The following is a 19,822-nucleotide window of genomic DNA, read 5'->3' on the forward strand; positions in this document are numbered from 1 at the left end:
ACCCCAACCACCAAGAGGTCAACAAAAATATTGACTCAGCTACAACAGAAGGGCTCATGTAACCCACACAAAAAATTATCCTGGAGCACCTAGTTCAGGTAATCAGGGAAACTTCCCATTAACCCCACCAAATACTGACTACATAAAGCCAATCTACAAAGACTGGGAAACATAGATCTACCTACTACACAGAAACAAATAAAGACAGGCAATCAAAATTGAAAGAAAAAAAATGCCCCAAATGAAAGAAAAGGAAAAATCTCAAGAAAAATAATTAAGTGATATGGAGGCAGGCAATATAACAGATACACAGTTCAAAAAACAAAAAAGTAAAAAGGATACTCAAGGAGTGGCTTGTGCAGAAGCACCATCAGATCATTGTTAGTAGCCGTGGCAGTCCAGCATATGGCTTCTACTTTGTGCCCCTACCAGTACCACTAAGCTGAAGAAATTCGACAAAATGATAAGTAATCAGGTGGAGGCTCCAACCCATTCCAGTACCTTGAGAAGAGTGCAGTACTCAAGGAGGCCTTTGTATTTAATGAAACTCCCATCAACCCTCAGAAATATGTTCACATTGTCACCAAGATCCTTTACCTCATAAACCAGGGTGAGCACCTGGGACCACTGAAGCAAATGAGGCCTTTTTTTTTTTTTTTGCCATGACCAAGCTTTTTTAGTCCAACAATTGTACCTTCCATCAGATGTGCTACTTGACCATCAAGGAAATGTCTTGCACTGAAGAGGATGTCATCATCATCACCAGTAGCCTGACAAAGGACATGACTGAGAAAGAAGATGACTATCAGGGCTTGGCCACATGAGCCCTTTGCTAGATCACTGATAGTACTATGCTTCAGGCAATTGAGAGGTACATGAAATAGGCTATTGTGTACAAGGTGCCTAGTGTCTCCAGCTCTGCACTGGTGTCTTCCCTTCACCTGTTAAAGTGCAGTTTTGATGTGGTCAAGTGCTTAGGTGAATAAAGCCCGGGAGGTAGCATCCAGTGATAACATCATGTTCCACTACCATGCATTAGGGCTCCTATAACATATGCATAGGAATGACTGCCTAGCTGTCAATAAGATGATTACTGAGTTCACCTGGCATGGCCTCAAGTCTCTCTTTGCCTATTGCATGATGATCCAAGGGGCCAGCAGCTGGAGGAGAAGGACAGCAGCCATGACAGCTCACTGTTTGATTTCATTGAGAGCTGCTTGTGCAACAAGCATGACATGGTTGTCTACAAGCCTGCCTCCACCATTGTCAATATGCCAAGCTGCATGCCAAAGAGCTGGCCACAGCTGTACCAGTGCCCCAGCTCTTCTACAGTTCACCTAAGGTAGCCCTCTACTATGCTGCTGTCCACACCCTCAATAAGGTTTCCCTGAAGCATCCTTCAACAGTGACAGCTTGCAATGTAAACCTTGAGAACATGGTCACAGAATCAAATCATAATATTGTCACATTGGCCATTACCAACCTTCTCAAGACCAGCAGTGAGAGTAGCATTGACCACCTCATGAAGCATATCTCTTTTATGAGAGATCTTAGAATGAATTCAAGGTGGCACTTGTCCAGCTCATCAGTGCCCTGTATCAGATGTATCCTCACAAACACATTGTACTCATGAACTTCCTGTTTACCATGCTATGGAAAGAGGTAGCTTTGAATATAAGTGGGCCATTGTGAAATGCATCATCAGCATCATTGAGGAGAACTCAGAGGGCAAGGTGGCAGGACTGTCACACTTGTGTGAATTCATCGAGGACTGTGACTTCATTTTGCTGGATACCAATATCCTCCATCTCCTGAGCCAGGAGGGGCCCAATACCAACAACCCCTTCAAGTGCATCTGTTTCATCTATAACCAAGTGGTCTTGGAGAATGAAGAGGTCCAAGCAGGTGCTGTGAGTGCTTTAGCCAAGTTTGGAGCCCAGAATGAAGAAGTGTTACCCAGTATCTTGGTGTTTCTGAAGAGGTGGGTGAAGGATGATGACAATGAAGTCAGGGACTGATCTATCTTCTATCTCAATGTCCTGGAGCAGAAGCAGAAGGCCTTCAATGCAGACCATCTTCAATGGTTTGACTGTGTCCATCCCTGGTTTGGAAAGGGCTATATAGTAGTATACTCTAGAACCAACAGAAAAATCTTTTAACCTCAAGTCTGTGCCCTTGGCCACCATACCAATGGTAGAACAAAGAACATGAAGCACCCCCATCACAGCAGCCAAACAAGCTGAGAAATAAGCAGCTACCCAACAGGAGATCTTCCAGGAGCACTTGACAGTGGTGCCAAAGTTCCATGGGCTGCAGCCCCTCTTCAAGTCCTCATCTGAGCTTGTGGCCTTCACTGAGTCAGAGACAGAGTGTATCATCCACTGCACTAAACACACCTTTACTGACCACATGGTGTTCCAGACCTTGGAGAATCTCACAGTGTAGATGGAGCCCACTGAGTGCTGTGAGGTGCTCTGTTATGTTCTTGCCCAGAGCCTGCCCTACAACCACTCTGGGACCTGCAACACACTGGTGGCACTACCCAAGAAAGACCCTAGAGCTGTGACCTGCATATTCAGCTAGATGATGAAGCCAACTATCAAGGAAGGTGAACCCACCACAGTGGAGACTGATGATGAAGAGTATGATGATGAATATGTGCTGGAAGATTTGGAAGTCACTATAGTTTACCACATTCAAAAGATTAAGAAGCTGAACTTCAAAGATGCTTGGGATGAGATAGGAAATGAGTTTAAGAAGGAGAAAACATTCACTTTATCTACCACCAAGACACTTGAAGAGGATATGAGGAATATTGCAAAATTCCTGGAATGCACCATTGTGAGAAGTCAAAGTGCCGGATAACAAGAACACCCACACATTACTCCTGGCTGGGGTGTTCATGACATCCTGGTGCACTCCTGGCTGCTTCTTTTGGACACAGTTATGATTTAGGTGACAGCCAGAAGTTCAGAGGAGCTTCCAGTAGACATTATCTTGGCATCTGCGGACTGAGGCCATCCTTCATAGACCCTACTCCTACCCTTTCCCTTCAACACTATGCAGAATTCACACTTTCCTCATGTACCCAGTGGAAACTCCTTCCTAAACCTCTGTATTCAGAAACAATTCAGAATCATTGGGATTTTTTTTTCATTTAACCTTTATCCCAGGACTTTTAAGGGGTAACTTTTTTTTTTTTTAAAGATTTTATTTATTTATTTTTAGAGAGGGAACGGAGGGAGAAAGAGAGAGAGAGAGAGAGAGAGAGAGACATCCATGTGCGGTTGCTGGGGGCCGTGGCCTGCAACCCAGGCATGTGCCCTGACTGGGAATCGAACCTGCAATGCTTTGGTTCGCAGCCCGTGCTCAATCCATTGAGCTATGCCAGCCAGGGCCAGGGGTAACTTTTTTAAGGATGATTTTAGCTTCTACTAGAATTTGCTGCCCTGCCTGCCAGGGAAAGACATCACAAGTTAATAAAATGTTCTCATGTCTTGAATTTACCCTCAGAGAAACCAGCTTATCCCTATAAATAAATCTGTATGTGTTTACTGAAAAAAAAAAAAAAGGATACTCAAGGAGCTTAGCAAAAAATGAATGAACTCAGTGAGAATTTAAACAAAGAGATAGTAAGCATGAAAAGGACATATAACCCATATTTTTAAAAACCAGTCATGTGAGGGAAAGACAGAAAACTGTACTTGAACAATAAAAAAAGGAAAAAATAAAAAATAAAAAATAGTCAGGGGAGAAAACTGTACTTGAACAATGATTAAAATAAAATTAAAATAAATAAATAAATAAAAATAGTCAGAAATGAAGAATATAATAATTGAAATGAAGCACACTAAATAAAATTCAACAACAGCTCAGATGAAGCAGAAGATCAAATCAGTGATTGAGAATACAAGGTAGCAGAATATACCAAATCAGAACAGCAAAAAAAAATCTTAAAAAATGAAGAATGTTTAAGAAATTTTTGGTATACCATCAAGCATAACAAAATTTGCATGATATGGGACCAGAAGAAGAAGAGAGAAAGAAAGAGGGATTGAGAACTTATTTGAAGAAATAATGACTGAAACTTCTCCAACCTGATGAAAGAAATAGACAAACAAGTCCAGGAAATGCAGAGGTTCCCAAAAAAGATGAGCCCAGAGAGGCCCACACCAAGACATGTTATAATTAAAATTCCAAAGGTTAAAGAAAAGAGATAATTTAAAAAGCAGTGAAAAACAATTAGTTACCTATGAAGAACTTCCACAAGATTGTCACTTGATTTGTTAACAGAAACTGTTTGGGACAGTCTGGTACAAAATTTTCAGAAAAATGAAAAATGAAGACCTAAAACCAAAATTTCTCTAACTAGCAAGATTATCACTTAAAATTGAAGGAGAGCGATAAAGAGCTTCTAAAAAAAGAAAAAGCTAAGAGTTCATTACCACCAGTGTTGTAAGAAATGTTAAAGGCATTCTTTTAAGAAGAAGGGAAAAAAAGAACATAAATATGTATAATAAAATGGCAATAAATATATACCTATTAATAATCATTTTAAATGTAAATGAATTAAATCTTCCAATCGGAAGACATAGGATAGCTAAATGGATACGAAAAGACCAGCCCTGGCTAGTGTGGTTCAGTGGATTGAGGGCTGATCTGCAAATCAAAGGGTCACTGATTCAATTCCCAGTCAGAACACATGCCTGGGTTGTGGGCCAGGTCCCCAGTATGAGACACGTGAGAGGCAACCACACACTGAGATTTCTCTCCCTCTCTCCCTCCCTTCTTCTCTGTCTAAAAATAAATAAACAAAATATTTTTAAAAGAAAAGAAGACCAATATATATGCTGTCCATAAGAGACCCACTTTAGGTCAACAGACACAGGAACTGAAGGCAAAGGGATGAAAAAGATATTTTATGCAAATAGCAATTTTAAAAAGTTGAAGTAGCAATATATATCAGACAAAATACACTTTAAAATAATGATGCAATAAGAGACAAAGAAGGACATTACACAATGATAAAGAGATCAACCCAACAAGAGGATATAATCCTTGTAAACATTTATATGGTGAGTAACCATAAGAGCATCTAAGTATATAAAGCAAATACCCATGGACACAGAGGGAGAGACTGACATTAGTATAGTCATAGCAGAGAATTATAACAGCCTATCAACCTCAATCGGTAGATCATCCAGAGAGAAAGTCAGAAAATCAACAAAGAAGCAGAAGCCTTGAAAGACATACAAGACAAGATAGATTTAATTGAAATCTTTAGAGCATTTAACCCCAAGGCAGAACATATTCTTTTTAGTGTACATGAAACATTTTGAAGTATAGATGACATTTTAGGACACAAAATAAGTTTCAAGAAATTTAAGATTGAAATCATATCAGGCATTTTGTTGGACTATAATGATATGAAACTAGAAATCAATTACAAGAAAAAAAAACTGAAAAACACACAAACACATGGAGACTAAGTGACATGTAACTAAACAATGAATGGATTAACAATGAGATAAATAAAGAAATCAAAAGATACCTTGAAACTAATGAAAATAAAAATACATGAACACTAAATCTATGGAACACAACAAAAGTAGTCCTAAAGCAGAAATTCATACCATTGCAGGTCTACCTAAACAAAGAGGAAAAATGCAAATAAACAATCTAAACTTACACCTTAATAAATGAAAATAAAAGAACAACATACAAAGCCCAAAGTGAGCAGAAAAAAAAAAAGAAATAATAAAGACCAGAGTGAAAAATAAAATAAATCTAAAGGAAATACAAAATGTCAATGAAACCAAGAGCTGGTTCTTTGAAAAGGTAAACAAAATTGATAAACCTTTAACCAGACTCATTAAGAAAAAAAACAGAGGCCTCAAATAAATAAAATTAGATGTAACAACTGGGGTTGTAACAACTGGCACCACAGAAATGCAAAAACTTGTAATAAAATATGATGAACAACAGCAGGCCAACAAATTAGGTATGGAAGAAATTCCTAGAAACATACACATTTCCAAGACTGAATGAAGAAGAAATGGAAAACTTGAACAGATGAATCACAACCAATGAAATTAAAGCAATAATAAAAAAACTCAACAAACTAAAGTCCCAGTCTGATTGACTACACATGTGAATTATACCAAACATTCAAAGAAGAGCTAACACCTATCATCTTCAAACTATTCAAAAAAATTCAAGAGGACAGAAGATTCCTAAACTCTATTTATGAGGCCAGTATTATCCTGACTCAAAATAAAGACACTATAAAGAAAGAAAATTATGGGCCAATATGCAATAACCCTCAACAAAATATTAACAAATTGAATTCAGCAATACATTAAAAAGATCATCTAGAATGATCAAGTGGAATATATTCCTGCGATGCAAGGATGGTACAATATAGACAAATCAATTAATATGATGAATCACATAAGCAAAATGAAGATACAAATCATATGATCATATCAATTGCTGCAGAAAAAGTATTTGACAAAATCCAGCACCTATTTTTGAATAAAAACTCTCAGCAAAGTGGAAATAGAGATAGCATACCTCAACATAATAAAGGTCATATACAACAACCCCACAGATAACATCACACTCAATGGAAAAAAATAAAAGCATTTCCCTTAAGATCAGGAACAAGACACTGATGTCCACTTTCACCACTCTTAGTCAATATAGTATGGGAATTTTCAGGCACACCAATCAAACAAAAAGAAGGAAAAAAAAGCATACAAACTGGAAGGAGAGAAGTAAAAGTATCATTGCTTGCAGATGACATGATACTATATAGAGAACCCTAAAAATTATAGGACTAAAAAAGAATTCAGTAAAATAATGAAATACAAAAATTAATACTCAGAAATGGATTTCTCAGACTTCTGGCCAAGATGGAGGCATAGGTAAACACACTGTGCCAAAATAAGGACAACAATTTAAAAACAAAACAAAACAAAACAAAAAAACAACCAGTATTGACAGAAAATTAAACTGTATGGAAGTCCAACAACCATGGAGTTAAAGTAGACACATTCATCCAGACTGATAGGTGGGGAGGAGTTGAGACAGAGAGGGCTCGCTGCAGGGCAGCAGCTGGTGGACCCAGCAAGGCAGGGAATTGTGGAGGAGCATGGCATGCAAGGCAGCTGGCTGACTGGGTGGTACCACATTTGTGCACAAATAAACCAGGTGAAACTGGGGAGTGAGACAGACCACAACACCCAGGGTCCCAGCGCAGGAAAATAAAGCCTCAAAAAACTGATTGACAACAACTGTAAGGGTTGAAGTGACACTGGGAGAAACTTCCAGCCTCACAGGAGAGTTCGTTCCAGAGACCCACAGGGCCCCAGAACATACAAACACACACTCACATGGGAATCAGTACCAGAAGGGCCCAATTTGCTTGTGGGAAGTGGGGGACTGCCTGAAATCTAACAGAGAGTGGAGCAAGTGCTATTGTTCCCTCTTAGACCCATGCCCCACATACAGCATCACAACCCAGCAGCTGAGTTTCCCAGCCCTGGTGAACACCTAAGCCTCCACCCCTCACTATATAACAGGTGCATCAAGACAAAAAAAAATGGCCCAAACAAAAGAGATCAAAGCTCCAGAAATAACCCAAGTAAGTGATAAAGAGGTAGCCAAACTATCAGATGCATAGTTCAAAACACTGGTAATCAGGATGCTCACAGAATTGGTTGAATTTGGTTGCAAACTAATGAAAAAAAATGAAGGTTATGCTAAGTGAAATAAAAGAAAATGTACAGGGAAACAATAGTGATGGGAAGGAAACTGGGACTGAAATCAATGGAGTGGACCAGAAGGATGAGAGAAATATCTAATCAGAAAAGAATGAAGAAACAAGAGTTCAAAAAAAAAATGAGGAGAGGCTTAGGAACTTCCAGGACATCTTTAAACATTCCAACATCTGAATTCTAGGGGTACCAGAAGGAGAAGAGGAAGAGCAACATGTGGAAAAGTTATTTGAACAAATAATAAAGGAGAACTTCCCCATTCCAGCAACAGAAATAGACTTCCAGGAAGTCCAGGAAGCTCAGAGAGTCCCAAAGAAGGTGGACCCAAGAAGAAACACACCAAGGCAAATCATAATTACATTACCCAAGTTTAAAGATAAGAAGAGAATCTTAACAGCAGAAAGACAAAATGAGAGAGTTACCTACAAAGGAGTGCCCATAAGACTATCAGCTGATTTCTCAAAAGAGAACTTACAGGCAAGAAGGGGCTGGAAAGAAGTATTCCAGGTCATAAAACGCAAGGACCTACATCCAACATTGCTCTATCCAGGAAAGCTTTCATTTAGAATGGAAGGGCAGATAAAGTGCTTCCCAGATAAGGTCATGTAAAGGAGTTCATCATCACCAAGCCCTTATTATATGAAATGTTAAAGGGACTTACCTAAGGAAAAGAAGATAAAAACATAACTTTGACTGGCATAGCTCAGTGGATTGAGTGTGGGCTGTGAACCAAAGTGTCGCAGGTTCCATTCCCAGTCAGGGTACATGCCTGGGTTGCAGGCCATGACCCCCAGCAACCGCACATTGATGTTTCTCTTTCTCTGTCTTTCTTTCTCCCTTCCCTCTCTAAAAGTAAATAAATAAAACCTTAAAAAAAGGTAAAAGACATTGTAGTAAAATGACAGCAAACTCACAATTAGTAACAACCACACCGAAAACAAAAGGAAAAAGAAACTTAGCGAACAACTAGAACAGGAACAGAGCCAGAGAAATGGAGAACACAAGGAGGGTTATCAACAGGGAAGTGGGAGGACGAGAGAGGGGAAAAAGCTACAGAGAATAAGCAGTATAGATGGTAGGTAGAAAATAGACAGGGGAAAGGTAAGAGTAGTATGGGAAAAGTAGAAGCCAAAGAACTTATGACACATAGACATGAACTAAAGGGGGAAAGTGTGAGTGGGAGGGAGTGTGCAGGGTGGAGGGGAGTGAAAGGGGGAAATAGGACAACTGTAATAGCATAATCAATAAAATACAGTTTTAAAGAGCCATTTAAATATACATAAAAAGAAATGGATTTCTCTTTTTTACACCAGTAATGTACTATCAAAAACATAAACTAAAAAACAGCCCTATTTACAATTGCATCCAAAAAAATACTTGGAAATAAATCTAACCAAAGATTTGAAAGACTTGTACTCAGAAAATTAAAGACACTGAAGAAAGAAATCGAAAAGATGCAAATAAATGGAAGCATACACCATGCTAATGGAAAGAAAGAATTAACATTGTTAAAATGTCCATATCACCCCAAACAATCTACAGATTCAATAAAATTCCTATCAAAATACCAATGATGTTTTTTTTACAGAACTGGAACAACTAATCCAAAACTTTATATGGAACTACAAAAGACCATGAAAAGTCACAGCAATCTTGAGAAAGAAGAACAAAGTTAAAAATATCATGCAATCTAATATTGAACTATACTGCGAGGCTATATTAATTATTAAAAACTTAAAATAAAATAAAATAAATGCCATAAATACAAAAAAACAGCATGATGCTGGCATAAAAACAACACATAGATAAATGGAACATAACAAAGAGCCAATAAATAAATTTATGCTTATGGTCAATTAATATTTGACAAAAGAGGACAGAACTTACAATGTGATAGAGACAGAGTACTCAAAAAATGGTGTCAGAAAAGTTGGACATACAAAAAATGAAACTAGACACCTTCTTTCACCATATATTAGAATAAACTCAAAATGAATTAGACTTAAACCTAAGTCTCAAAACCATTAAATTCCTTGAAGAAATCATAGGCAGTAAACTCTCTGACATTTCTCTTAGTATTTTTGACATATCTCCTTAGTCCAGGGAAAAAAACAAACAAACAAAATAAGTCTTTATCAAACTAAAAAGTTTTCATACAACAAAGGAAACTATGAATAAAACAAAAAGACAACCCACTGAATGGAAGAAAATATTTGGCAATGATACATCAAATAAGGGGTTAGTATTCAAAATTTATACAGAACTCATTTTTAAATTCTTCATAATTTTTTATTTTTTATAAATGAACACACATAACAGTGGGGATTTTAAAGGCACAAATTGCCAAACAGAAAAGAAACTACAGGGTATCATGTATGCCAGTGCTACCCCCAAAATGAACATTTTACTCAACTACTGACCATGGAAACATGGCAACTTTAGGAAGCTCTTTACTGGCCCAGATCAGCCCAAGGAAATGCTGAGGCTTCTCATGGAGAGCATTATGCTAAGTGAGATAAGCCAGGGAGTGAGGGATAAATACCATATGATCTCACCTTTAATTGGAACATAATCAACAAATGAAAAAAGCAAACAAAATATAACCAGAGACATTACAATTAAGAACAATCTAACAATAGCCAGAGAGGAGTGGGGAGGGGACTTTGGGGAGAAGGGTTTTCAGGAACTACTATAAAGGACCCATGGACAAAACCAAGGGGGAGGGTGGGAGCAAGGAAGGGAGGTGGGTTTGGATGGGGTGGGTGAGAGTGGTGGGGAGAAAATGCAGACAACTGTAATTGAACAATGATAAATTAATTTATGAAAAAAAATCAAATCAAATTCAACACCAGAGAGGAACTTGTGAAGACATACAAAGAATAAGTCTCAAATCTGAGAGTATGCTGTGCTAGATGGTGGGCTATATGTGGACCCTCATTTTACAATCAAAATCGGCTTTCCTGCTCATTTTGCCATTAGGTAGTATGACATTTTGATTCTATTAAAATTAAGCCTTTCTCCCCAGCCAGATTTTTACATAAGAAGTTCAGCCTCACCTTTAACAAAATCAACCTAATCAACAAAATAAACAGGAAAGCAAAATATAACCAGAGACACTGAAATTAAGGACAATCTGACAGTAAGTAGAGGGGAGCTGGGAGGGTATAATAGGGGGTGGGGAAAGGGTTTTCAGTAACACATGGACAAAACCGAGGCAGGGTGGAAGCAAGGGAGGGAGGTGGGGATGGCTGCAATGGAGTGGGTGGTAGGGGAAAGTGGTGGCAGGTAAATGGAGACAACCATAATTGAACATCAATAAAATAATTTTTTAAAAAAAGAAGTTCAGTTGTGTTGTAGTAAAAGAGCCCTTGCATGAATTCAGGAACTCATAGAATTCATACAACTCAAGAAACAAACAATCCACTTGAAAAGTGGGCAGGGGACCTGAATAGACAACTAAAGATGACATGCAGATGGCCATGAACATATGAAAAGATGGCCAATGTCACTAATCATTACAAAAATGCAAATTAAAATCACAATGAGAAAATGTCCCACATTGGTCAGAATAGATATCATCAATAAATCAATAAGCAACAAATGTGGGTAAGGGTGTGAGGGAAAGGGAACCTCCATGCACTGTTGGTGTTGGTGGGAAGGCAGATTGGTGCAGCAACTATAGTAAACCTTATGGATGATCCTCAAATATTAAAAATAGTACTGCCTGCCTTGGCTGGTGTGGTTCAGTGGATTGAGTACGAGCCTGCAAACCAAAGGGTCACCAGTTCGATTCTAAGTCATAGCACATGCCTTAGCTGTTGGAGGCATGTGAGAGGCAACCACAGACTGATGTTCTCTCCTTCCCCTTCTATCTCCCTTCCCTTCTAAAAATAAACAAACAAAATCCTTTTTAGTCTCCATTATGTTATGTTATTCACTTATTTTTATTTTTCTAAATTATTTTATTGTTGTTCAAGTACAGTTGTCTGCATTTATCCCTCCATTCCCCCCACCCCGGCCATCCCCACCTCCTACCCTCTATCCTACCCCCTTTGTTTTTTTTTTTTTCCATTAGTCCTTTATAGTTTCCTGAAAACCCTCCCCACTTTTCCCCCTCATTATCCCCTTCCACCTTCCCTCTGGTTACTGTCAGTTTGTTCTTAATTTCAATGTCTTCTGGTTATATTGTGCTTGCTTGTTTGTTTTGTTGATTAGTTTCCACTTATAGATGAGATTTTATGTTATTTGTCTATCACTGTCTGGTTTATTTCACTTAGCATAATGCTGCCCAGTTCCATCCCTGGTATTGCAAAGGATAAATAAAATCTTTAAAAAAATAAAAATTTAAAAAATTAAAAAATAAAAATAGTATTACCTTATGAAGCAGCAATTCCACTCCTGTGTATATTCAAAGAAACACAAAATACTTATTAGAAATAATATATACACCCCAATGTTCATTGCAGCAATATTTAGAATATCCAAGATATGGGAACAACCCAAGCATTCATGAGTAAGTGGCAAGATAAAAAAGCTATAGAATGTATGTATGTGTAAATAATGGAAATCCAGCTATTGTAAATAATGCTGCAAAGATACCATATATATAATGCTGTAAAGGTGCCATATATATGTGTGTGTGTGTGCGTGTGTGTTTAAACACACACATACATACATATATATATATATAATACACACACACCAAATAATACCAATTTTATTACAGTAAAATAATACAGACATAATGATTTTTTCAAAACCAACTAATTCAAAAGGGCATAACATTTAAAAGGTGAATTTTCTCTCCTCTTCTCTCAGATCCCCAGTTCTATACCTTAAAAAGCACCAGTCATTACAATTTCTTACCTGTCCTTTCAGAAATTGCAAAATATAACCAAAGACATTGAAATTAAGAGCAAACTGACAGTAACCAGAGAGGAGATGGGAAGGGATAAAGAGAGGAAAAGGGGGAAGGATTTTCCAGGAACATAAAGGACACATGCACAAAGCCAATGTGGGGTAGGATCAAGGATTGGACATGGGGATGGCTAGGATTGGGGGAAATGGTGGAAGGGACATGAAAACAACTGTACTTGAACAACAATTAAAAAAAGAAAAGATCACATAAAAATAAAATTAGTAAAATAAAATAAAATCAATAAACATCCTCAGGTGAAGACTAAAAAATGTACAATGGACATGTATACCTTTTTATAAAATGGAGTAAAACTATAAACACTGTTATGTCCCTTTCTTTTTCTGTAAGATTTATTTATTTTTAAAAAGAGGGTAGGAAAGGGAGAGAAATATCATGTGCACAAAAGAAACATTGCCCAGCATGCTCCCAACTGGAGACCTGGCCCACAGTCAAGGCATGTGTCTTGGCCTTGAATCGAATCAACTTTTTGGTTTGAGACAGTGCCTAACCCACTGAGCCATACTGGTCAGGACACGTTCCTTTCTTTTTTTCAAGCCGATATTTGGCTATCTCCCAATGTCTACATATTCCAATTAGCTTATCTCTTTCATGGCTGTATAATATTTCTTTATATAAATATTTTTCATTTTTATAAGGAGTACCCTGTTGATTAGCGTTGAAATTGTTGCCATATTTTGCTATCACAATAAATGCAATATATATCACAATAAATGCAATATGTAAATCTTTGCTCTCTTCTACAGCTGTAGGATAAATAACTAGAAGTATCATTTTGGGGTAGAATATGTTGCCAATTTATCCTCAATGGTTACACTCATTTTACACTCACACCTAATCTTAATAGCCACATTTTAGCCACACTTTGGCCAATGCTACATGTTAAGAAATTTTAAAACCTTTGCCAATTTAATAGGTGAATATTGTATCTAATTATTTTTATATTGCATACATCTGAATTTTTATAAACTCCTCTCAGGCTAATCTACTTACAGGCTCCCTAATGTAAATAGAAGTTAGACATTACAAATGAAACCCTTACAGATGGAGGGAAAAAAGAAAGAATTGTCCTGTAAGAACAATTACTATAAGGCAATGTACCCAAGCCCCCACAGGTGCTTATGATCTTGGCAGCCACCCATAAAAGTTTAGAAACTCACATTTTTCTTCTAAATTGTCACATAGTTTGCCTAGGGTAAAATTAGGGCATTATAAGAGAAGCAATATGCATTAGACACAATTATAATATATAGAGTACTTAATGAAAATCAGAAATGACTTGTGACTGGAATATTCTTCTACAGAAATCTTTAGGAAAGGAAAGCTTAGGTTTCTGGGGTAATTTTTATCCTTAGGTTTCTGGGGTAATTATTATCCTTTCTGAGGTTAAAAGAGCCAAAATGCTTTGTCTCTACTCTAGTTTTTTAAAGACAAAAAAAAAAATACTTAACAGGACCCTCCCCGTACACCAATAGATGTTATTAAGAGCACAAACCTCACAGATTTATAAAAGAAGAAAAAAGGAAATGTTTAGTTAACATTTATTAATATTCTCTTTCAAATGTATTCAACATCTTTGAATTATCTATGAGCTCACCTAGCTGTGGGCTCCCTGCAATGGCATACACTGTGAAAGTAAAGGGGCTACTCAGGCCACTCCACCATGGGAGAGACTGCCAGACTGGAATATTTTTAAGTCTATTTTTGCAGTGAAAGGAAGCCACAGGCATCTGAACACTGGCTCTCCAGCCCAACACCTATTTTTTGCCAGGACATGAAGAGCACCTTCTGAAACTACACCTCTAGAATTTGGGTGGATTCAATTAGAGATCGGAGGCTTTGGGTGGCTTTTGTTTTTGTTTCCTACCAAGTTCTCCTTCATCCTGGTATTTCTTTCTTCTAAGGGACACTGTGTACTCACCACACTTACACCCAGTCATCCCAAATCACAAGTCCAGGTTCATTTTTTAAAGACTAATGACTGAGGGTTTGCTTATATTTTTGTTTTTCCCCAGCTATAGTATGCCTATGCCAACACAAATGAGCGTATTCATTTATTTTTAAAAACCTCCTATAAATCTTCAGTGCCTCTTTGAGTAGAAAATATTCATACCTTGACTCCAAATTACAGCTGGGATTATAACCACTCAACAAGTACTTTTAGTTCAGATTCATTTTAGATGTAGGCAAACAGGGGAAGGAAACACGAAATATACAAAGTATCCTTTGAAGGAACTAAATCCTGAATGGAGAAATGGTTGGGAAAACCCTGCCATTTCAAACCAACCCCAATGCTTATGCCACAGGTTCAGAGTTAAAGGTGGAGGAGCCAGCTTTGGGAACTATAGAATTTGGCCACAGGGCAAAGACAACTGAATTGAAGAGTTTCTTAGGCAATAAACTGATTTAGAAAATTAAAGTAAATTAAATAGTATTATGTTTTAGATGCATTTGCTTTTATCACAATTATTCAGCATTTATGGGAGAGCTACTTTGAGCATTTAGTCACATCTCTTTCAGACAGCTATAAAGTTGATTTTACTATAGATTTGGATGCTTTGGGTAAGGGGATGACCTAGATATTCAAAACTCTCTTCTTAATTTCCATGAAGTGCTACCTGGCAGCTCTGGTTGCAAATTATTTTGTGAATGCAAATCCCAATCCCAAAAGTTTTGTGACTTTTTCTTTCAGTAATCCTTACAGCTGTTGTAATCCTGGTGTAGATATTTTTTAAAAAGAAACTGTCACTTTGCTCTAATACTTCAGACTTTTTGAATGTAGACATTTTGCAAATTGGAAACAAGTATTTTCATTTGACAGTGGTTTGAGGGATATTTACCACCATTTATGAAGTCTGCTGGGCGGTGAAGTCTTTGAAAAGTGCAAACACAGAATTACTAAAAAGACAATTCTTATTGCCAATGAGGTTCTACTTTGCTAACATTTCAGCTAACCCAACTAAACCTTTGCAGGGAAAGACCACCATACCCAAGTTCAGGGATCACCTCACTGGAGGTCCAGAGGGAGGGAAACTTTCAAGTTTGTTTGATTCAAAGGTATAGTAGAATCACCAAATCCTTCAATTTATTCTGTTTCTCTTGTCTTTCTCTGTGTGGGCAGCCTCATACAGAACTGCAAATACCTCCTAGAAATTCTCATGATTGTAAACTTCTTCCACCACAAGGAAAGAAAATATAGATCTCTTCTCAGAAAAGCGAAGCACCATTTCTTTTGATACCCCCAACACAGGTTCACTGTGGCTCATTTTGAATGCAGAGCCCACTCATAAATTCACACTTGTGGCCAAGGGGTGGAGTTGAGCTAATTAGCTCAGGCATGATGCCCAAGACACCTACCACAGCCAGGGCATGTAATAGCATCCCCCAAATTCAAGGACCACATGGAAAATGTATGAATATCTAAGATATAGAGTTACCAAGAACTGACCAGAAAAAGAGGAAATGGATGTTGTGAAGCCTGCTTATCTCAAAAGGAGATGACTGAGTAGTCACAGAGTAGCCAGGGTTACTAATAGCCCCAGGGTCCTCTCAAACCTAAGCAGGTGGCCTAGTGGCCAGTTGACTTCTGGGGCTGTTGGCAAAGTTATGACTGCTTTAAATGGAGGGCTTTCTGAAGTCCCTGTCCACTCCTGGGTCAACTGTAGAACTGTCCCAGTCACCTTTTCTGTAGCTAAGACTAAAGCTGTCTCTAGGAATCAAGGGTAGGTTGATGCTGGCAGACCATTGTTCATGGGCCCTAGTTACGTGACCCTCTCTATAGGCCAGCTCACCACATTCCAGCTTCTTCAACCAGGCAGAGAAAGCCTCTGACCTCAGTAAGGGCTCATGTCACATTTTAGGACCTCACCTGATGGAGTCTGGCTCAGCTGGGATCATCTTTCTTTGATTAATGCAAAGTCAGCTAGTTTGAGACCTTAATGACATCTACAAAATCCTTTCCCCTTTGCCATAATCTTTTGGCTAAAGGAAGTCTCAGGTCCTATCCAAGAGGGGACTCTGTAAGTCATGAATACCAGCACATGAGAGTTATAGGGGAGACCTTAGAATTCTGTCCGCCTTGGGCTTCATTTTTCTCTCTTTACCCACTCCCTCCCCAAACAGTACACCAGTTAAAATTTTCACATACACTACCAGTGTCATATACCAAATTGGGAAGGTGCTGCCTGTATTCATGCACATTAGAATCTAGAGAGAAACTACTTTCTGTCCACCTAGATCTATAAACTTTGAGTATTTGTGTTCCACCACCCTGTGGGCTATTGCAGTGGGCCAGTAGGACAATGAAATATTTCAGTGAAAATTCAGTTAGCTCATCACTACACTTTACTGTGCCAACACTGATAGATATCAGCAGGACCACTGTCACTCATTATTTTATCACCTCACTGACCCACAAATTTCCTACCAACAACACTCTCTATCTTGATTCTCAATTGCTGCCTTCTGAACCTGAATTCCATTATAAATATGCAAATGATTTGCAGTCAGCAGAACCAATGAGGCTTATCCCAGCCAGCCTCAGAAAAAAAGCAGAGACCACCAGTTTTCATACTTCCAAATTTGGCAGGTGGCAGCACAATAAAGATTGCCAAACCATGTAAATTTATTTATTTACCTATGGATGGGCATTGGTGGGGAAAGTAAGTTGCCAAATCCTGAGTGTCTTCTCAGGCTCCATATTGCCCTCTTCTCACTTGCTCTGTGCCTAGAATGCTACAGTGGCCATCCATTTTCTTATTTCTACTACATCATTTTACATCTGGATGTTTCTATCAGGTTAATCTACCACTTTAATCATTGTGACTTCTCACCTTAAAAAGACTTAAATTACTCCCTTTTCCTCATTGAATAAAATCTGGGCTTCTGGGTCTGGCATTCAGGCCTAGAACACTCTAACCAGAGTCTGACCTCTCCTCTCTATGCCCTGCTCATATTCTCATCCTACTGCCTAACCATTATTTCCAGAATATATCTTGACTTCCCTGCCTCCCTATTGCTCATGCCATTCCTCCTAAATGGGATATTTTCCCACCTTATCCATCAAAATTCTGTTTAAATGCCACCTCCAAGACCTTCCTCTCTAAACCACTCCAGCAATTTTTATGCTCCTTATCTGGCCTCCCAAACTGCCATGTGCTGGGGGAATTTACATGTATGCCCAGTCCTTTAGGACAATGACTGGGCCACCCGTCATAGTCACCAGAGTATCTGCGATGCTCCATACACAGAAAGCACTCAGTAAATATTTGTTAGATGAGGGAGCAAGAAGAATTTACAATTCTAAGTCATATCTAACTTATTAGATTATAACATGGATTCATCATTTACTGAAAGGAAAGACCTACATGTGTTTAATACATATATTCAGTCATGTGCTGCTTAATGATGTTTTGGCCAAGGATGAACTGTATATATGATAGGATAATAATAGAATGAAATATTTCCTATTTCCTAGCAATATATTTTTAAATATATTTTATTGGTTATGCTATTACAGTCATTCCATTCTCCCTCTTTATTCACCTCTGCCCTGCACACCCACCCTCATTCCCCTACTTTAGTTCATGTTCATGGGACATAAATATATATGAGTTCTTTGGCTTCTACATTTCCTATACTATTCTCAGCCTCCCCCTGTCTATCTTCTACCTACGATTTATGCTACTTATTCTCTGTACCTTTTCCCCCTTTCTCCTCACCCACTCGCCCACTGATAACCCTCCATGTGATCTCCATTTCTGTGATTCTGTTCCTGCTCTAGTTGTCTGCTTAGTTTGTTTCTGTTTTTGTTTTAAGTTTGGTTGTTAATAACTGTGAGTTTGCTGTCATTTTACTGAACATATTTTTTTTATCTTCTTTCTCTTAGATAAGTTCCCTTAACATTTCATATAATAAGGGCTTGGTGATGGTGAACTCTTTTAACTTGACCTTATCTGGGAAGCACTTTATCTGCCCTTCCATTCTAAATGAAAGCTTTGCTGGATAGAGCAATCTTGAATGTAGGGCCTTGCCTTTCATGACCTGGAATACTTCTTTCCAGCTCCTTCTTGCCTGTAAGGTTTCTTTTGAGAAATCAGCTGACAGTCTTAAGGGCACTCCTTTGTCTTACTGCTTTGTCTCACTCCTTTGTCTCCTTTTGTCTTACTGCTGTTAAGATTCTCTTCTTATCTTTAATCTTGGGTAATGTAATTATGATGTGCCTTGGTGTGCTCCTCCTTGGGTCCAACTTCTTTGGGACTCTCTGAGCTTCCTGGACTTCCTGGAAGTCTATTTCCTTTGCCAGATTGGGGAAATTCTCCTTCATTATTTGTTCAAATAAGTTTTCAATTTCTTGCTCTTCCTCTTCTCCTTCTGGTAACCCTGTAATTCAGATGTTGGAATGTTTAAAGATAAAGATGTCCTGGAGGTTCCTAAGCCTCTCCTCATTTTTTTTTTTTTTAATTCTTGTTTCTTCATTCTGTTCTGGTTGAATGTTTCTTTTTCTTTCTGGTCCACACAGTTGATTTGAGTCCCAGTTTCCTTCCTGTTACTGTTGGTTCCCTGTACATTTTACTTTATTTCACTTAGCATAACCTTCTTTTCTTCATCTAATTTGTGACCAAATTCAACCATTTCTGTGAGCATCCTGATTACCAGTGTTTTGAATTGTGAATCTGATAGGTTGGTTATCTCTTTGTTGCTTAGTTGTATTTTTTCTGGAGCTTTGATCTATTCTTTCATTTGGGCCATTTTTTTTGAATCAGCATGCCTGTTACATAGTAAGGGGTGGGGCCTTAGGTGTTCACCAGGGTAGGGCAATCCAGGTCACTGCATTGTGGCACTGTATATGGGGCAAGGGTCTGAGAGGGAACAATGGCACTTGCTCCTATCTCTGCCAGTTTTCAGTCACTTCCCCCACTACCCACAAACAAATTGGGCCCTTCTGGTGCTGATTCCTGTGTGGGTGGGCTTGTGTACAGTCTAGGACCCTGTGGGTCTCTTCTCAAACTCTCCCGTGAGGCTGGGAGTTTCTCCTGCCACTGCAACACCCACAGGTGTTTTCAGTCAGAAGTTTGAGGCTTTATTTCCCATGCTGGAACCCTAGGTT

At 38.4% G+C, this 19,822-nt stretch overlaps 1 pseudogene; it reads left to right on the plus strand.

The window, feature by feature from the left end:
- The window catches only part of LOC114506053, a 71,327-nt pseudogene extending 68,207 nt beyond the window's left edge, over positions 1 to 3,120 (plus strand).
- Positions 3,121 to 19,822: the final 16,702 nt, after the last annotated feature.

This window comes from Phyllostomus discolor, chromosome 9 (genome assembly GCF_004126475.2).
Source record: "Phyllostomus discolor isolate MPI-MPIP mPhyDis1 chromosome 9, mPhyDis1.pri.v3, whole genome shotgun sequence".
NCBI lineage: Eukaryota > Metazoa > Chordata > Mammalia > Chiroptera > Phyllostomidae > Phyllostomus > Phyllostomus discolor.